General features: G+C 37.8%; 1 protein-coding gene across 1 annotated transcript in view; it reads right to left on the bottom strand.

Moving 5' to 3' along the window:
• Nucleotides 1-19,088, bottom strand: part of CSMD3 (CUB and Sushi multiple domains 3) — a 1,712,448-nt gene that overhangs the window by 461,777 nt on the left and 1,231,583 nt on the right. The gene's annotated exons all lie outside the window — the stretch shown is intronic.

The raw sequence follows: 19,088 nt of genomic DNA, 5'->3' as shown, positions 1-19,088 counted from the left end.
TCAATTAGTGTTTGGATCTTGTCCTCAAAACCCTTTGGGGGATTTATCTGTTCTTTTGTCCTGGCTCATTTCTCCAATATTTCTTCTTGGTTTAACCATAGTATATGGTGTGTTAGGAGGTTTCTCTCTCAGTACTATTCAGTCCACTAATCACACTTGCCTGGATTGTCTTTTATCTAAGTAAGATATTTAAAGAGTTCACAGTTATGGAAATTAATAGTTGTTTCAATCCTTGAGGTGAACCATGGTGGCTGTAAAACCCTCTTTTATTCTTTATCTTGTAGATATCTTGTATACCGGTAGGCTATGGGAGCCTGTGGGCTTTTTAACTATAAGAATTTATTTTTAGCTTAGTTACTCACTCCTAACATAGAGATAACACAGGGTGAGAGAGAGATGACATAGTGGTTATGTAAAGAGACTCCCAGGTCCCAATGGTCCAAAGCCCCAGACCCAATTCAGTTTCTCTAACAGAAGCCAGAGCCACGCTTGGCAGCAGTCTTTGGCCTTGTGAATTTGTGAAAAATCCTGTTTGTACTCCATGAGTTCTGAGGCAATTATTCAATGTGTCTCAGAATTTATTAGGAGAACAATGTGGAAAGCCCGCCACTGTACAGCTTCACTTCCAGACCACTGGGAGTGTATGTCTTTTCCTGAGTTGCCTGATTAAGTCTCTGCTCCCAATGCCAGCACAGGGCCTCCCTGTTGCTGCTCTAGCCTTGAAGGTAGCAATGGAGACTCACAGTTGCATTTGGTGAGCCTTAAGCAACCCTCTCCTCCTGTCAGCAGTCTTTTTGTTGGTAAAACAGACTGGAGGTGGTGCCTCAACTGGCAAACTCCAGACTGTTACCAGTAGCTCCCAAGTAGATACAGGCTTTCAGCCCCAGGAATTTCTCCTTATGCCCCTGTCTGTCCACAAGTCACATGTGTTTGCACTCACCAGTGACTTGGTGGGTTCTCACAGTAATCTGAGTCTTGTCTTCTTGTGTTCTTTATTTTTATTTCTTTTTATCTTTTTATCTTTATTTATTTGATAGAGACAGGGAAAAATTGAGAGGGAAGGGAGGTATAGAAAGGAAGAGAGATAAAAAGAGAGACAACTACAGCATGTGTTTGCTACACCACTTGTGAAGCTTTTCCCCTGCAGGTGAGGACTGGAGGGTTGAACCCAGATTCTTGTGCACTGTAACATGTGTGCTCAACCAGGTGCACCACCACCCAGCCCCATCTTCTTGTGTTCTCAGCTGATCTTCTTTGTTATACTTTGTTGACTAGGGAAAGGAGAAAGATGTAACTGCTGCTACTCTGTAGCCCCGCCTCCAGAAGTCCAACAATACTTATTCTATATTCATTTAAATGTATATACAACCTTTTTACATGCAATGCAACAACCTTTATTAGAATCAACAAACAAGTAAATGCAATAAAACTAAAAATTAACATAGAAACTAGGTGTATTTCTTTCCTAACCTGAGACCAGATCCCATAAACCTAAAACCAGGTTGGATATACAACAAATGACACTCAACCACTGAACACTGGAAAAAATTCTATCCTTATCCTTGGAAAAAAAATCTAACCTCATCAGATAAAGAAAGGAACTACAAAGGCTATAGAAGGGCAACAGACTTGTTCACTTAATGATGAACTTTTTGGTCAATGCCAGGTCATCCCATCTCTTGGGACTCTAGTTAGGGAATCTTTAGATTCCCATATAGATACAATATTCCCTATGTATAGATACATAGGGGTCTATCAGACCCCTCTTTCCACCACCACCAGTAACTTCCATCAGGAATATCATCATGAATCCACTTGTGGCCCTCTACAAGACCTTGCCCTCTTTATAATGTAGCAGTGTCAGGGACTGTCCCACTCTCCAAAGGAATCCTGGGTCATCTTACTCTGCCATTCGAGAAAGATGGGTTCTGGAATGAATGCAGCCTAGAATGTCCCCCGCTGTTGACCACGGAGTGTGAGCTCACACTGACAGGGAGTTGGATTACACAGGCTCTTGCACTAAATATGAATATGCATGGGTCCAGAGTCATATCAATGGGGTAAACAGTTAATTGTATTTATATACTTTTTTCAAGTTTGGGAGATACTCTATCATTTAAGATAGTTTTCTAGCTGTATTCTTAACTTTGACATCATCTTCCCAGACAATAACTTTAGTCACTCTTCATGTTAACTATCAAGCTCAAACAAAGATTATTAGTCTTGGGACTCTAGGAACATATCTAAATGAGACTTCATAGCTTCTGTTGACCCTAAGACTCTTATTCTTATTTTCTCTATTCCTACGTTTTGAATGCTGTTTAGTAAACATTTTGTCCTACTTTATATACATAGACCTTTCAGACACCAAGGTACAGAAGCTACTAATATTCCATTTTTACTTCCCTGGGCAGATGACCTCACCAATGTGTCCTGGATTCTCACTTCTTCAGAACCCTACCACACTAGGAAAATAGAAACATACTGGGGTTATGGATTAACCTATCAATGCCCATGTCCAACAGAGAAGCAATTACAGAAGCTAGAATTTCCACCTTCTACACCTCAAAATGAATTTTGGTCCATATACCAAGAGGTGGAAAATGTTAGTAGAACATGATCAGAAGACTTTCTACACCAATTCCATCAGAATCCAGAGAGAGAAAAAAAAAAAAAAAAGAAAAAAGACGTGCTTGTGAAAGTATCAATAGATGTATGTGTTACCTAGAAAGGAAGAGAAAGCAGGGTCATAGCAAAATGAGCAAATATGCACATAAATACATATAGTTATAGAACTAATAATCAACTCATACTGTGACCTTGAGAGAATGACTACAATTCCCATTATATCACTTAGGACAAAGTGCACGGAACTGGAGATGATTATTCACATTAAATATAAGCCCTATACAAGATACAGTTACATGGTAATGTTAAAATAATCATGATGTATATACTCAATCATTAATTATTTTTATCTATTCCCCCTTTTTTGCCATTGTTTATTGTCATTGTTATTATTGTTGTTGTTATTGCTGTCATTGTTGTTGATAGGACAGAGAGAAATCAAGAGAGGAGGGGAAGACAGAGAGGAGGAGAGAAAGATAGACACCTGCAGACTTGCTTCACTACCTCTTACACCTATTTACACCTGCTTCAAGCCATGCGCACTTAACCAGCTTCACCACCACCTGGCTCCCTCAATCTTTAAAAGCCACAAAGTATTTAGTACTTCAAAAGGAATAGGTATGAACACAAATAATGCTCCCAAAGTAAAAGTCTACCTTTTTACTTTTATTCACCTACATCAATTCTACTTACACGCAAGCTGAGAAAATATTGGCATTTTGTTTTAGATTTGTACAATCAATGCTGACACAAAAAAGATATTATAATAGTAAACCAAGGTACTTTTATCCTTGTTTTCCTTGAAAGAATGTTTCCAAAATGCACTAAGAAAATAAATGAAATCTAGATTTATGTGCAACCCATTTACTTTTAGCGATTGTGTTATATCTTGACTTTTGGTTATATTTATTTGTAAAAAAAATACCTTATGTCAAGAACATAGTATTTTGTACACTTTCTTTTATCAGAGAAAGACAGGCATCTAGCTTGTGTTACAACATGATGACTTCTTGTTGCCAGGGAGAATCTAAAGGAAAAACAAAAATGGAAGCTGATATGCTTGTATTCACATTCAGAAAAATGTATAGCTTGATAAACTTATTTTATTTTTTTATTATCTTGATTTATTTATTGAATAGAGACATCCAGAAAGAGGGAAGGGTGGGACAGAAAGAGGAAGAGAGACAGAAAGACACCTGCAGCATTGCTTCACTACTCCTGAAGCTTGCTCCCTGCATGTGGGGACAGGGGACTCAAACCTGGGTCCTTGACATTGCAACATGTGCACTCAACCAGGTGCACCACCACCCGGCCCTGTAAACTTATTTATTTATATAAAATATTTACTGATACCAATATTCCCATGTTGTCAGAGTTATGCTTACAAAATTTGATAGCTTGTTAATTTTTTCTACTTAGAAATTTAGTTCTGATTGACTTGAATAGTCAGACTTTTTATTTATTTTTTGAAGAGTCAAACTTAAATTTTTTTAAGAGAGTAATAGTCTACAGTATGTTCTTTAACACATTGGCACAGTCAGTAAGTAAAAATACCAAATCAAATTTGTATAACTTTGCTTATTTATCCCTGAGCAGCATGTTCACATTTTGTTTAAATTCACATGTTACCCTTTAAAATGCACTTATTTTTCTACTACAATCAGTTGTATTATTATGGTATCTCTAGAAACTGCATGTTATAATGTGTGCGCTTAACCATTATAGTGTGTGCACCACCACCTGGTCCCAACATCACAACTTCTAACTACTCCATTTTCATTGTCATCTTGGAATTTACACCTTTGGTTAATCACACTGAAACTAAAGTTCCAACCCATTGAACTTTTTTGTTATCTTCTCACTAGAGTGATTGCTGGAACTCAGAGACTGCAAGAAGAATTCATCTCTTACAAGGAACATTATCTGTCTTTTCCCCCTCTCTATCTCTCTTTTAATTATTTTAAATTATCTTTATTTATTTAGTGGTTAGAGACAGACAGGAATTGTGAGGTAAGGGGGTAAAAGAGAGGAAGAAAGACAGGGCTTGCAAAGCTTTCCCCCGTAGGTGCAGACCTGGGGCTGGCTCAAACCTGGGTCCTTTCACACTGTAACATGTGCACTCAACCAGGTATACCAATACCCGGACCTGTTTGTGCCCCCTCTCTATGGAGATTCTTTCTTTCTTTCTTTCTTTCTTTCTTTCTTTCTTTCTTCCTTCCTTTCTTTCTTTCTCTTTCTCTCTTCTTTCTTTATTTTTTTATTTCCCCATGCTTTCTTTATTTCACCCTTCTCTTTCTTGTGTCTTTCTTTTAATTATTTATTTTTTATTTGAATAGAAGTGAAATTCAGATATCCTTCACAAGCAGTGGAATGGTCCTATACTGTCTCTCCTTCTCTCTTCTGTTTTCTAGATCTTTTATTATATCTTTAAAATAAATAAAAAAAGGGAGTCGGGCTGTAGCGCAGCGGGTTAAGCGCAGGTGGCGCAAAGCACAAGGACCGGCATAAGGATCCCGGTTCGAACCCCGGCTCCCCACCTGCAGGGGAGTCGCTTCACAGACGGTGAAGCAGGTCTGCAGGTGTCTATCTTTCTCTCCCCCTCTCTGTCTTCCCCTCCTCTCTCCATTTCTCTCTGTCCTATCCAACAACAACAACAACAATAATAACTACAACAATAAAAAACAACAAGGGCAACAAAAGGGAATAAATAAAATAAATATTAAAAAAATTAAAAAATAATAATAATTTAAAAAATAAATAAATAAATAAACTTCACTGGAAGTTGTGGAATTATGCAGGTTTGAAATCCCAGCAAAGTCCTATTAAGAAAATAATGTTTATATGTAAATGGTATGTCTTCTTTAATAATTGAAGTACGAAGAACAAGAAACTGTGCTAATCAAAGGGAAATGATTATTTAATCAGTAGTCTGAAAATTAAAGTTAATAGGTTCTATAGGTTATAGTCAAGTAATCTTTGCCAAATGACAAAAAATCAATTAAGGAATTTTAATCATTTTATTATTTTCAATTATTTGGCATCGTGCGAAGATAATAGCAGTTTTGAAACCAAAGAAAGACCCAACACTGGCTGCCAGCTATAGACCAATTTCTCTCCTCTCCGTGTGTTACAAACTCCTTGAGAGGCTGCTTCTGTCACATATTTCTCCTCTTACAGAGAAATTCCTATCACCCGTCCAAGCTGGTTTCCGCCCAGGAAGATGTACCTGCGAACAAGTCCTGGCCCTCTCAACTTACATTGAAAATGGATTCCAGAAGAATTTAAAGACGGGTGCTGTCTTTGTTGATCTCACAGCAGCCTATGACACGGTCTGGCACCGTGGTCTCCTAGTCAAGATCTCAAGATGCCTGCCTCTATATCGTTTCTTCTCCAAAACAGAAGATTCCGGGTGCATCTGGGTGACAAGTCTAGCAGATGGAGACTTGTCTCAAGTGGCCTCCCCCAGGGCTCTGTTCTGGCTCCTACGCTATTTAATATTTACATCAATGACCTCCCAGAAACTTCTTCAAGGAAGTTCATCTACACCCATGACATCTGCTATGCAACTCAGGCATCCAAGTTTGACATCCTTGAGGAAACACTCACGAAAGACATGTCTCTGATATCTGATTACTGTAAAAAATGGCGACTAATTCCTAGCACTGCTAAAACGGTATCATCTGTTTTCCATCTACACCATGCCTCGGCCTCGCGTGAGCTTAATGTGCAGCTTGGCGATACGAGAATCCGGCATGAAGCCCAGCCAGTCTACCTTGGCGTTACTCTCGATCGCACTCTGTCATTTCACAAACATCTCATAAAAACTACAGCAAAGGTGGGCGCAAGGAATAACATCATTGCAAGACTGTCCAGCTCCTCATGGGGCACGAGCGCTTCCACACTACGATCATTATCTCTGGCATTATGCTATCCCACTGCAGAATACTGTGCCCCAGTATGGTTCCGTAGCCCCCATGTCCACTTGGTCGATTCCAAATTATATTCCTCCATGAGGATAATTTCTGGAGCCATCCGTTCCACCCCTGTTCCATGGCTGCCAGTTCTTAGCAACATCGCCCTGCCAGATATTCGTTGGGATGCGGCATCATCTAAGTTCATTTCCCACGTCTACGCTCGACCGGACCTGCCAATATACACGGATATCTTTGCCCACCCTGTCCAACGCTTGACATCTCGTCACCCAATCTGGTCCCCTACGCCTACACTGAACTTCTCTGTTCCAGACTCTTGGAAACAGAGTTGGCAGTCAGCTGAGGTAAAGAACAAACACCTCATCACAGACCCCTGCAAGTGTCAACCCGGCTTTGACCTAGCACGTTATGATTGGGCCCTCCTCAATCGCTATCGAACAGGCCATGGCCGGTGCGCCGCTATGTTCCATCGTTGGGGAGCCAGAGATGACCTGAACTGCCCCTGTGGCTCCAGACAGACTATGACCCACATAGTCAACGACTGCCACCTCTCCAGATTCAAATGAGGTTTCGAAACTTTACATCAGGCTCAACCTGACGCTGTTGACTGGCTACGGAAGAAGGGCAAATGCTAGAAGAAGAAGAAGAAGAAGAAGAAGAAGAAGAAGAAGAAGAAGAAGAAGAAGAAGAAGAAGAAGGAGAAGGAGAAGGAGAAGGAGAAGGAGAAGGAGAAGGAGAAGGAGAAGGAGAAGGAGAAGGAGAAGAAGAAGAAGAATTCCAAAATAATTCCCTAAATTATATGCCTATATCACAAAATTAAGACACAGCTTAGCACATTTATATGAAACTTTGAAAGATTAGTAAAATAGATGTAGATGTATATTGACAAAAAGAAAGCTTATTTTATATTTTGAAGTTACTATTAAATTTCTAAGTTTCATTTAAAAAACATAGAGAATGGGAATAGTAATACAGGTAGCTAGTAAACTTAGAACCTATTCAAAGGATTTTTATCTTTATAAGTATTATAGTTTGTTATATGTCTGCGTTATTTGATAACATTAAATTATGATTGTTAGTCAATACAGTTACTATTAAAGCACTTTTAAAAAATTACTTTATATTTATAATTGTACAGAGACAGAGAGAAATTGAGAGGAGAAGATAGAAAGGGAGAGAGACAGAGAGATACCTGCAGCCCTGCTTCAACACTCATGAAGCTTTCCCCCTGCAGGTGGGGACCAGGGGCTTGAACCTGGATCCATGTGCACTGTCATGTTAAAGCACTTCTAGAATTCTAAATATTTGGTGAATTCCACTCATCTTTAACAAGCTGCTAAGTCTAAGTGATAAAATGAATTGAAAGAAGCAAATTTTCAAGTTCTGTGATTATGTTATAAAGCAAAGTGAAATAAGTTTTTATGCAAACTATAAAAAACACACAAAACAATCCTCATAAAACTCTGATGCTAAGTGATGTTTTCAAAAAAACGAATAAGTAAAATTATAACATGGAAATCTGATGGCACCAGGGGAAGCTCTGGTGTCATGCTGTCTCTTGCTCTTTCTCTGTTTTTCTCTATCTGAAGTAAAAGGAATGAAAAAGTTGGACTTGGACCCATCAGACTGTGCATATGGGAGGCAAAGGGGCTTCCAAATAAACATATCTTGAAATGACGAATACAATAAAGCTAGTTAACATTTCTTTCACCTCACACAATTATTTTTTGTATTTGGGGAGAACTTTTAAGTGGCACTTACTAAGCAATGTTTAAAAACACAGCACAGAACTATTCAAAATTATCAATTTATTCATTTTACAGTTAGAAGGCTGTGCCCTTTGACCAACATCTGATTCCCAGACCTACTCTGCCAAACCCTAGCAACCAATTTTCTAGCCTTTTCTTTATGAGTTTGATTTTTTAAATTCCACATAAAAACTTGCATCATATTTTTCTTTCTCTCTTTTATTTTAGTTACTATGAGACTATCAGGTCCATCAATGTTATCACAAAGGGCAGCTCTTTCTCTGACCAAATAAAACACCATTTTTCAATTTCCGATTTCGATTATTTGCATTTTACTAGTTATAATAATTCAGTATATATATATTTATATTAAAAATTTACCAAGCATATAGTTTTCAAAAACTTTCATTGCATAAGTTACCTTTCATTTTCCTAATTTTAAAATTATTTTATTTGGTGTTCAGAAACTTTTAGCTTAGAGTAACTCTTCTTGCTTACTTTTTTTCAACTGGTACCTGCACCTTTAGTGTCAAATTTAAAAACAATTTATACTTTCATTTTTATGTACCAGAGTAAAACGTATGTGAAAAGGGAGAGCTATATTAAAATATCTTAGATTGTGCCTAGGGTGGGGGTGGGAGTAGGTGGATGAGTAAAGAACAGGATAGTCAATTCAGTTCTAGCCAGAGTGATGTTCCAGCTCCCTCCACCCCCCCTCTTTTTCCCTCTCCCCCTCCTCATTCCCTCTACCACTCCTGCTCTCTCTCTGTCCTCTCATTCATAAATAAATATATCTTTATAATAAAATAAAGTAGTCTTAAATCTTCTTACTAAAAATCTATTTTGCAGTCATGTTCTTATTGAAGTAATGGTTGTCAAATTCTCAAAGTATACCAGTACATTAATAGTGTTAATGGTATATCGTTTCTTTCTTATTATTTTCCAAGGCATTCTGGGAAATAACGACCAACAAGTTATCACATAAGTGTACTTTTTTTATCTCCCCAGCATGGGTATCCACACTCTACTCCCACCACTGACATTAATCTTCCTCTACTACTGTACACTGTCCCCAAAGCCTCTCAAAGTTCTCTTGTTCCCTCCTCCCTTCCTCTCTGATTCAATAGACCACAAATAGTCCAAATATCTCCCAATTTTATAGACTGTCTTTTTGTTTTAGTGATTTTTTTGTTTGTTTTATTTTTCTGTGTAGAAAAGTTTCAGTTTGCTGTGGCTCCATTGGCTTATATTTGCTTCAGTTTTCCTTGCTGTTGGACTTAAGTCTTCAACTCTCTTTCCAAAGCACACATCACTGAGCATTCTGCTAATGTTTTCTTCTATGTATTTGATGGTTTCAGCACTAACATCCAAGTCTTTGACCCATATGAATATGACATGGCAATATGTGGTAGGACTCTTTCGTTCTTTTGCATATTCCAACTCAATTTTCTTGGCATCATTTATTGAAGTCTCTCCTCTCTCCAGTTATTGTTCGGATCCTCTTACCATAAATTAGTTATCCGTAGATGTGAGGGTGTATCTTTGGGCTTTCACTTCTGTGCCATCAGTTTGTGTGTTTGTATCAATAAAAAGCATTTTTTGATTATAATAGCTCTGTAATAAGATTAAAAATCAGGAAGATTGAAGACTTCATTCTTCTTCATCCTCAGGATTTAATCTGTGAGTCTGTATGTTTTCTGTTCCTAGATAATTTTTTGTCCTAATCCCATAAAGAAACTTGGTGAAAGTTTGATAAGGATTTGATTACATCTATATATGGCTCAGGGTAGGACAATTATTTTTTTTAATTTATTTTATTGTATTTTTTTAGGACAGTGATTTTAACAATGTAATTCTTTCAATCCCTGAACATAGACTGTTTCCATTTCTTTGTGGATTTTTCTATCTCCTTGAGTAATGACACACAGATTTCAGTGCATAATATTTTACCTCCTGTGTTAAATTTATTTCTAGATATCAAGTTGGTCTTCCTTTCCTTCCTCCTTCTTTCCTTCCCCCCTCCTTTTAAAGAAATTTCCTCTTACCCAGAGTGCTGCTCATCTTAGTTCAAGGAATCAAACCTAGGACTTTCAAGCCTCAGGCATAAAAATCTTTTGCATAAACACTATACTCTCTCCCCTGCCTGATACCTACTTGCTTTTGTTGTTGTTGTCAATGGGCCTGACTGGTTTCTGGATTTCTTCTCCTCATTTGTTTTATTATTTGCATAAAAGATATCATTGGTTTAAAAATCAGTTATTTATTTGGATAGAGACTGAGAGAAATTGAAAGAAAACAGGTGATAAAGAGGGAGAGAGAAAGAAAGAAGCCTCCATTTCTGTTTCTTTTCCTCAAGATTATTTTGGCAATTCTAGGTGTTTTCTGATTCCAGATAAATGATTGTAGTTTGTATTCTATTCTCTTAAAGAAGCCTGGTGGGACTTTGATGGGTATTGTGTTAAATTTGTATATAGCTCTGGGGAGATTAATTTTGATGATATTAATTCTTCCAATCCATTAGCATGGGCTGTCTTTCCATTTCTTGGTATCATTTTCTATTTCCTTGAATAGTGACTCATAGTTTTCAGTATACAAGTCTTTCACTTCTTTGGTCAACTTTATTCCTAGGTATTTTATTGATTTTGTAGGCTCTTTCTGTAAAAAGACTGTAATTGGGGGAAAAGTAGACACTCATAGGCAAGGTCTTATGGGAACTACATGTTTTAAATTTATTCTTCAGTTGAAGAAATGCTATTTTACAAGATTAATATTTAGGGATATAATTTCATACCTCATCAAATTTGTGTTATTACATCAAACCCACTTCTAAAACTCCACTCTTGCTCCACCACAGGATGTTAACCCCCACCCCCTGCAAACTCTCTCTCTTCCATTCTTAATAACTAGCCCTGCAGGTAGAGAGTAACGGTTTTGAGTTTCTTTGGCTTTTATTAGTCTGTTTCTTTGTTTTGTTTCAAATATCACTCATAGTTGTTATAGAGCATTGTCAGAAAAGTCATTGACACATTTTTGTAAAGAAACGCATAGAACAATTTGTTATGAATTTTCCAACAGCCCAGTATCATCAGGTATCTCTCTTTTGTTTTATGGCTTCTTCTTGACCTTTACTTAGTTAGTAGCACTTTTTTGATAATATGATTATGTTTAAAAACTCTAAGAAGGGAGTTGAGCGATAGCTCAGAGGGTTAAGTACAGGTGGCACAAAGCACAAGGACCTGAGTAAGGATCCTGGTTCGAGCCCCGGCTCCCCACCTGCAGGGAGGTCACTTCACAGGCAGTGAAGCAGGTCTGCAGATGTCTACCTTTCTCTCCCCCTCTCTGTCTTCCCCTCCTCTCTCCATTTCTCTTTGTCCTATCCAACAATGATGACAACAAGAATAACTACAACAATAAAAAAACAAGGGCAACAAAAGGGAATAAGTAAATAAATATTAAAAAAAGAATCTAAGAGACTTATAAATGTGACCGATTTTCTATTTAATAAATTTAGTATAATATTAAAATGTTTATTGTCTTCTTTATTTATTAGATAGAGAAAATCAGAACTTGAGAGGGGAGTGGGAGATAGAGAGACAGAGAGACACCTGTAGCACTGCTTCACCACTGGCAAAGCTTTCCCCTTGCAGGTGGAGACCAGGGGCTCAAACCAGAGTCCTTGCACACTGTAACATGTACGTTCAATCATGTGCACCAACAACTGGCCCCGTATAAAATTTAAAACATTACCTAGTGTCTAGAAATCAAGAGTAAATTAATAATCTCTACAGACATAACTGTACCTTAGTCTTTATTTTCAGCATATTAATAGAAATATATACTAAAGGCAACCTTAAATTCTACTTCAGAAAAAAAAAAAGATTTTAGTTCAGGGGCTAGGGAGTGGCACACCTGGTTTAGCACACATGTTACAGTGAGCAAGGACCCAGGTTCAAGATCCTGGTTCCCAAGCGGTGAAACAAGGCTGAGAGTATCTTTGTCACTCTCTCCCTCTCCCTTCTCAATTTCTCTCTGACTCTATCTAATAATAAATTAATTATTTAAAAAAAATCTCAGTTTATGCTAACAATTAGGCAAACTTGCTGAGCTACAGGCCAGTAGCAGAGGATCAAAACCACTTTGGGTCATGCTAAATAATCAGTGAGCAAACGGACTAATTAATAACACCATGACAGGATAAGTCACTTCACTGGAGCTGAAATTTGGGATGCCAACAATCTGTGCAAAAGTGATTAATATTCAATCTCCAAGGTCAATAAAATTTATTTTTAATATTAGAAAGCCTAATTTTATGCTTTATGAGCACAGAGTGAAGATGAGAGCAAGGAAGTATAGAACAACAGGAAAAAATACAGTTTGATGTATATACTCAGATAAGGTGATTCCAAATTATATTCCTCCATGAGGATAATTTCTGGAACCATCCGTTCCACCCCGGTTCCATGGCTGCCAGTTCTTAGCAACATCGCCCCGCCAGATATTTGTCGGGATGCGGCATCATCTAAGTTCATTTCCCACATCTACGCTCGACCGGACCTGCCAATATACGCGGATATCTTCGCCCACCCTGTCCAACGCTTGACATCTCGTCACCCAATCTGGTCCCCTACGCCTACACTGAACTTCTCTGTTCCAGACCCTTGGAAACAGAATTGGCAGTCAGCTGAGGTAAAGAACAAACACCTCATCACAGACCCCTGAAAGCGTCAACCTGGCTTTGACCTAGCACTTTATGATTGGGCCCTCCTCAATTGCTACTGAACAGGCCATGGCCGGTGCGCTGCTATGTTCCATCGCTGGGGAGCCAGAGACGACCTGAACTGCCCCTGCGGCTACAGACAGACTATGACCCACATAGTCAACGACTGCCACCTCTCCAGATTCAAAGGAGGTCTCGAAACTTTACATCAGGCTCAACCTGACGCTGTTGACTGGCTACGGAAGAAGGGCAAACGCTAGAAGAAGAAGATAAGGTGAAACAAAGAAGTACACTATTACAGAAGCATATTCAAAAGTGTATGATTTTATTTCATACATAAAACAGTTAACAATTAAATGAGCATGTTTTAACTACTCTAGAAAGTCATAGTTTCCCTTATAGGGAGAGAGAAGGCAAGAATTCTCAGTACTGTTTTTCAATGCATTGGGGGCTGGGCTTGCGTGTTGGGTATCATATATTCAAAGCAGCGCTATTTCGGGAGCTATTTCAATAATTTTCCACAACATTTTTGTGAAGATAAGTTTATCTACACTTATTTTTAGGTTTTTATTTTACATGATGTGTATGTATGTTTAAGGTTTACTTCCTTTAATAGAAACATAATCTGAAAATCCATGCTTTTTATTATTTTAGTATTTAACAGGTTATTTTTTCTTCTTGCATTTTTTATTTATTTTACTTTTATTCATCAGGTTCATCAAGCACCAACTACCAGTTATTTCTAAGCTATATTTTAGAAATATTCTTGAAATCTCTGTAAGAGATGCCAAGCGGTGTCACACTTGGTTAAGCGCACACACATTAAAGTGAGCAAGGACCCAGGTTTAAGCTCCTGGTCCCCATCTTGAGGAGGAAAGCTTCAATAGTGGTGAAGCAGGCCGGCAGGTGTCTCTCTGTATCTTTCCCTCTCTAACTCCCCATTTCCTCTCAATCTTTCTGTGTCTATCCAATAATCAATAAGTAAATAAACAGATTTTAAAAAAGAAATCTCTGTAAGAGACACCATTATCTCTCCTCTTTGCCTCTCTCTACTTTTCTAATACTATTTCATTAGTTTAAAAACAAAAACAATTAAAAATTAATCTATAAGTGACAAATGACACCATAAAAAATCTAGCCAGAATCCATGCATTTTGAAAATCTACTCAATGATATGCAAAATATTGGCATCATGAAAATTAAGTCTCTCTCATACTCTTAATCAATATTTCAGTTTTTCATTACTATACTATCCACAACACACTTACTGTTTCTCTTCTTTTAATAGCAAAGCAAAGATTCTCTAGAAACAAAGAAGCAAGCAATGACATTTTAAATGACCTAGCAAAGCCTAATTGACCACAAACACTTTTTTAATTAAATGGATATTTTCACATTTGAGGCTGGGTGGTGGCGTAAAGTATAGTCAACTTTGCTGCAGAGATGAAATTTCACTAGCTGTGGAGCAGTGCTGCAGATGTCTGTTATTCTCTCTCACTCACTCTCTCTTCTTGTCTTTCCCTATCTCACACATAAATAAAAAGAAAGAAAGAAAGAAGAAAGAGAGAAAGGAAGAAAGAAAGAAAGGAAGGAAGAAGGAAGGAAGGAAGGAAGGAAGGAAGGAAGGAAGAAAAGAAAGGAAAGGAAAGGAAAGGAAAGGAAAGGAAAGGAAAGGAAAGGAAAGGAAAGGAAAGGAAAGGAAAGGAAAGGAAAGGAAAAGAAAAGAAAAGAAAAAAAAGAAATGGCAGAAGGAAAAGGAATATCAAACAGCTAGAGCGAAATGATGTTGGAATCATGGAGACTCTGACCCCCAGTGATAACCCTGTTGGAAAAAAATAATAAATATTGAATATTCAATTGTATTCAATCGTAAATATTCTCTATTTAGTATTAAAATTACTCTTCTATTACCCAATATATATTTAAAAGGCCAATTAAAACAGTAAAACTCAATAATCTTTCATAACATGACTATCTTACTGAAATTCATAGCACCTCTTAAATCATTCAGTAAATAAAAGTGCAATGAATATTATTACTGTGACAGTTATTAAATGCAAATTCTTAAATTCCTCAATTTCTTTCTAAAAATAGCTCTACTCTTATACCTCTATTTTCAACTAAAAAATAAAAATAGGGAACAGATAGTAGCACACCTTGTTAAGCACTCACATTATAGAACACAGAGACCCAGGTTCAAGCCCCTGGTCACCATGCAGGGGCCAAATTTCATGAATGTTGAAGCAGACCCACAGGTGTCTGTCTGCCTTTCACCGTCTCTGTCTCCCTCCGCCCTCTTGATTTCTCTCTGTCTCTATCCAATTATAAATAAATAAAAAGAGTAAAAAATGTTTTAAAATAACATAAAAAGTAAAAATGACCCATTTAATTTCTAAAATTCACTCTTAATAGATGCCCCTTCTTGGGTATTTTGTGTTGCTATTTTGAAGCCAGCACTATGCTGGGATGTCCTCTAGCTAGTATGATACAACTACTGCCAAGGGACTCTCTTTTTTACTTTAATTTTTATTTACAAATTGAGAATGAGAGACAGTGGGCGGGGAGAAGGGGACGACGACTTAGGGACAGGAGACAAGGTGAAACATCTATTTTTAGTTTAAACAAAGACATATTGGCCAATCCATTTCCAGGTCTCCATATTCCTCCTGCCAATCACCAAAATAAACTGAATCTCATTTTAAAATATTCAGTATTGGGAGTCGGGCGGTAGCACAGCGTGATAAGCACAAGTGGCCCAAAACGCAAGGACCAGCGTAAGTATCCGGGTTCAAGTCCCCGGCTCCCCACCTGCAGGGGAGTTGCTTCACAAGCGGTGAAGCAGGTCTGAAGGTGTCTATCTTTCTCTCCCTCTCTCCGTCTTCCCCCTCCTCTCTCCATTTCTCTCTTTCCTATCCAACAACAACGACAACAATAATAACTGCAACAATAAAACAACAAGGGCAACAAAAGGGAATAAATAAAATAAAATAAATATTCAGTTTTGCACTCTTTAGACTGAAGAAAAGTACTAACTATCTAACATAAATTTTGATCACAATTTCACACAAATTATTTTTTGGTGTTATTTTGTTTGTGTTTTAGTTGCCATCAGGGTTATCTTTGGGGCTTTCTGCCCTCATTATAAATCCACTACTCCTGATGACCACTCTTTCTTTTTCCTCTTCTTCCTCTTCCTCTTCTTTTTTATTTATAAAATGGAAACACTGACAAGACCATAGGATAAAAAGAGTACAATTCCATACAATTCCCAACACCACAACTCCATATCCTATCCTCTCCCCTGATAACTTTCCTATTCTTTAGCCCTCTGTGAGCATGGACCCAGGGTCATTATGGGATACAGAAAGTGGAAGGTCTGGCTTCTGTAATTGCTTTCCTGCTGAACATCGGCATTGACAGGTTGATCCATACTCCCAACCTGTCTCTCTCTTTCCCTAGTGGAGCAGAGCTCTGGGGAAGTGGGCCTCCAGGACACATTGGTGGGGTCATCTTTTCAGGGAAGTCCGGTTGGCATCATGGTAGCATCTCGAACCTGCTGGCTGAAAAAGAGTTAAGACAGAAAGCAGAGCAAATTGTTTACTAATTATGAACCTAAAAGCTGGAATATTGTGGATGAAGATTTGGGGTCTCTGTTTTGGTAAAAGCTAGTAGGTCTATTTTAGGTATATTCCAAGCGGCCCATGACCCAACTAGTTTTTACCTCTTTTTAAAATTTCTTTTCTTTCAAAACTTTCCCCTTGCAGGTGGGTGGGGACTGGGGTAGACCCTTGCACATAGTAACATGTGCATTCAACCAGATATGCCACCACCTGGCACCTTTGTTAATTTTCTTTTCCTTTATTTTTTATATGATAGGATTGAGAGATATTGAATTTGGGGTAGAGAGGGATAGAACAGAGAGACACTTGCAGCATTGTTTTACCCCCTTGTGAACTTTTCCTGCTGCAGGTGGAGACCAAGGTCCTTGTCCATGGTAGTATGTACATTTAACCAGGTATGTCATTACCCTACCCCCTTTAATATTACATGATCTTAAGAAGTATAAGATAATGATTTAATTAACACTGGGATATAGTTACCAAAATGAGAGTATATAAATGCACTTCACATCATTGAATTATTGCTTGTTGACATTCCCATGGTGAGATACTGCTATAATAAAATTTGTTCTCAGGAATAGAATAGAATAGAATAGAATAGAATAGAATAGAATAGAATAGAATAGAATAGAATAGAATAGAATAGAATAGGTGGTTCGCAAAGTGTCACAGTAGATAAAGCCTTAGACTCTCAAGTATGAGGTCCTGAGTTCAATCCCCGGTAGCATATGTACCAGCATATGTACCAGAGTAAAGCCTGGCTCTTTCTTTTCTCCTCCTATCTTCCTCATTAATAAATAAATAAAATCATTTTAAAAATAGAATAGAATAGAATGTCATTGACTATAGTCACTGTGTTTTATAACAAATCCCCAGAGGCTATTCATTTTATAAGTGGAAGACTGTACCTTTGATTGTCTCCCTATTTCCTTTATTCCCTGTGACGGACCGCTCAGGTGGAGGAGCAGCAGGAAGGAGCAGGGAACTCCAAAGGTGACCACCAGGGTGGGTCAGGAGGAGAACAGAATACAACACACTCTGTTGGAGGGTGAATATGAACTCAAGTTTTATTTAGCAAGTGAGAGTTTATATATCCTTCAGTCTTACATAAACAATATCTGGAACAAAGCTCATTTCTTGATTAGATGGCCTTGCAGTTTTACACAGTAATGTCATTATGGGGTGATGCATTTCTGAGTAATAGGCTTAGCAGATAGTATTTTATGTAGAGTTTTAACATATTTCATAAGAGGAGGTGAGTAAGTATTATTAAGAATTTTTCCTAAACTTTATGTATTTGATGACCCACAACTTTGTCTACCTCATTTCTTGTTCATCTGTATCTAATCTGGGAACAGGGGCTGTTCATCCCCGATTACACGGCATCATTACCATGTACATAATGAAAACAATAATCAGAGTTTTCAATTTCGATCTGCTCAGGATGCCAAGACCCACTCCCAGAATTCTTCCTCCTTGAAGAGAGTTTTCCTGGGTGCTGACCCTGTCAGACCCGTCGTTCTGGATTTGAGTGGGACATGGCAGTTTTCTTTTTACTTTCACTTTACTGTAACATTCTTTTAGTTTTCTCTACACACCCTCAAGTATGATCATCTCTCTTAAAAACTTAACTCAATTTTACTTAATTAAAACTTCTGCTTTTATACAGTTTCACAGTTACATAAACATTGGTATGAAACGAAAGCAAAAAGATAAGTATAGGGGTTTGAAGTTTTGCCTAGAATCATAATTCTTGCTCTGTACTGTTCATGCAGCACTATTTGTTTTTAGTTAGTTTGTTTTTCCCTTGACATTTGTCTAATCAGCTGGCTATCAGTGACTTTACTGTTTGTCCTGCAAATTCTTTTGGGTAGGATTTTTGAACATGAGTCTTATGAGTACACGCCTAGTAACAGCTGATAGATCATGACTATATTGTGGATGATTCCTCAACCAAATTCTATAAACAGTTGATATTAATCATGTTAATCATGAAAAATGTCACCTATTTTGTAAGCAGGGTCGTGGTCAGTCATGACTGTGAAAACTATACTTTTTGGGCTTATAGGTTTATTATGTTTGTGTGGGGGGTGCCATCTTCTAGTCAAAACCTTCTAACATAGACTCCTTTTGCGGCGTCCTAGCCCATTCCTGGGGATGCAGCTTCCTTGAAGTCTGTCATCCTCATGGTCATGGCAGTTGACCTTGTCAAGCTCCATGGTGAGTCAAGGCACAGGGCGCCGCAATTCCCCAGGTCCTGAAAGCCACAGTTTTACTCTCTACCTTAATGTTTTATTTATTAGATTCATTGTGTGAGATCATTCTGCATTTGGGATTGCACTTATAAGTGAGATCATAACATTTGTTTTTCTCTCTGACTTATTTCAGTTAACATAATTCTTCCAAATGCATCCATGTTCATGTTCAATCAGAAGGGTTTCTT

This window comes from Erinaceus europaeus, chromosome 1 (assembly GCF_950295315.1).
Source record: "Erinaceus europaeus chromosome 1, mEriEur2.1, whole genome shotgun sequence".
NCBI lineage: Eukaryota > Metazoa > Chordata > Mammalia > Eulipotyphla > Erinaceidae > Erinaceus > Erinaceus europaeus.
The sequence above is the reverse complement of the archived record's forward strand: the minus strand, read 5'-3'. Positions and strand labels throughout refer to the sequence as shown.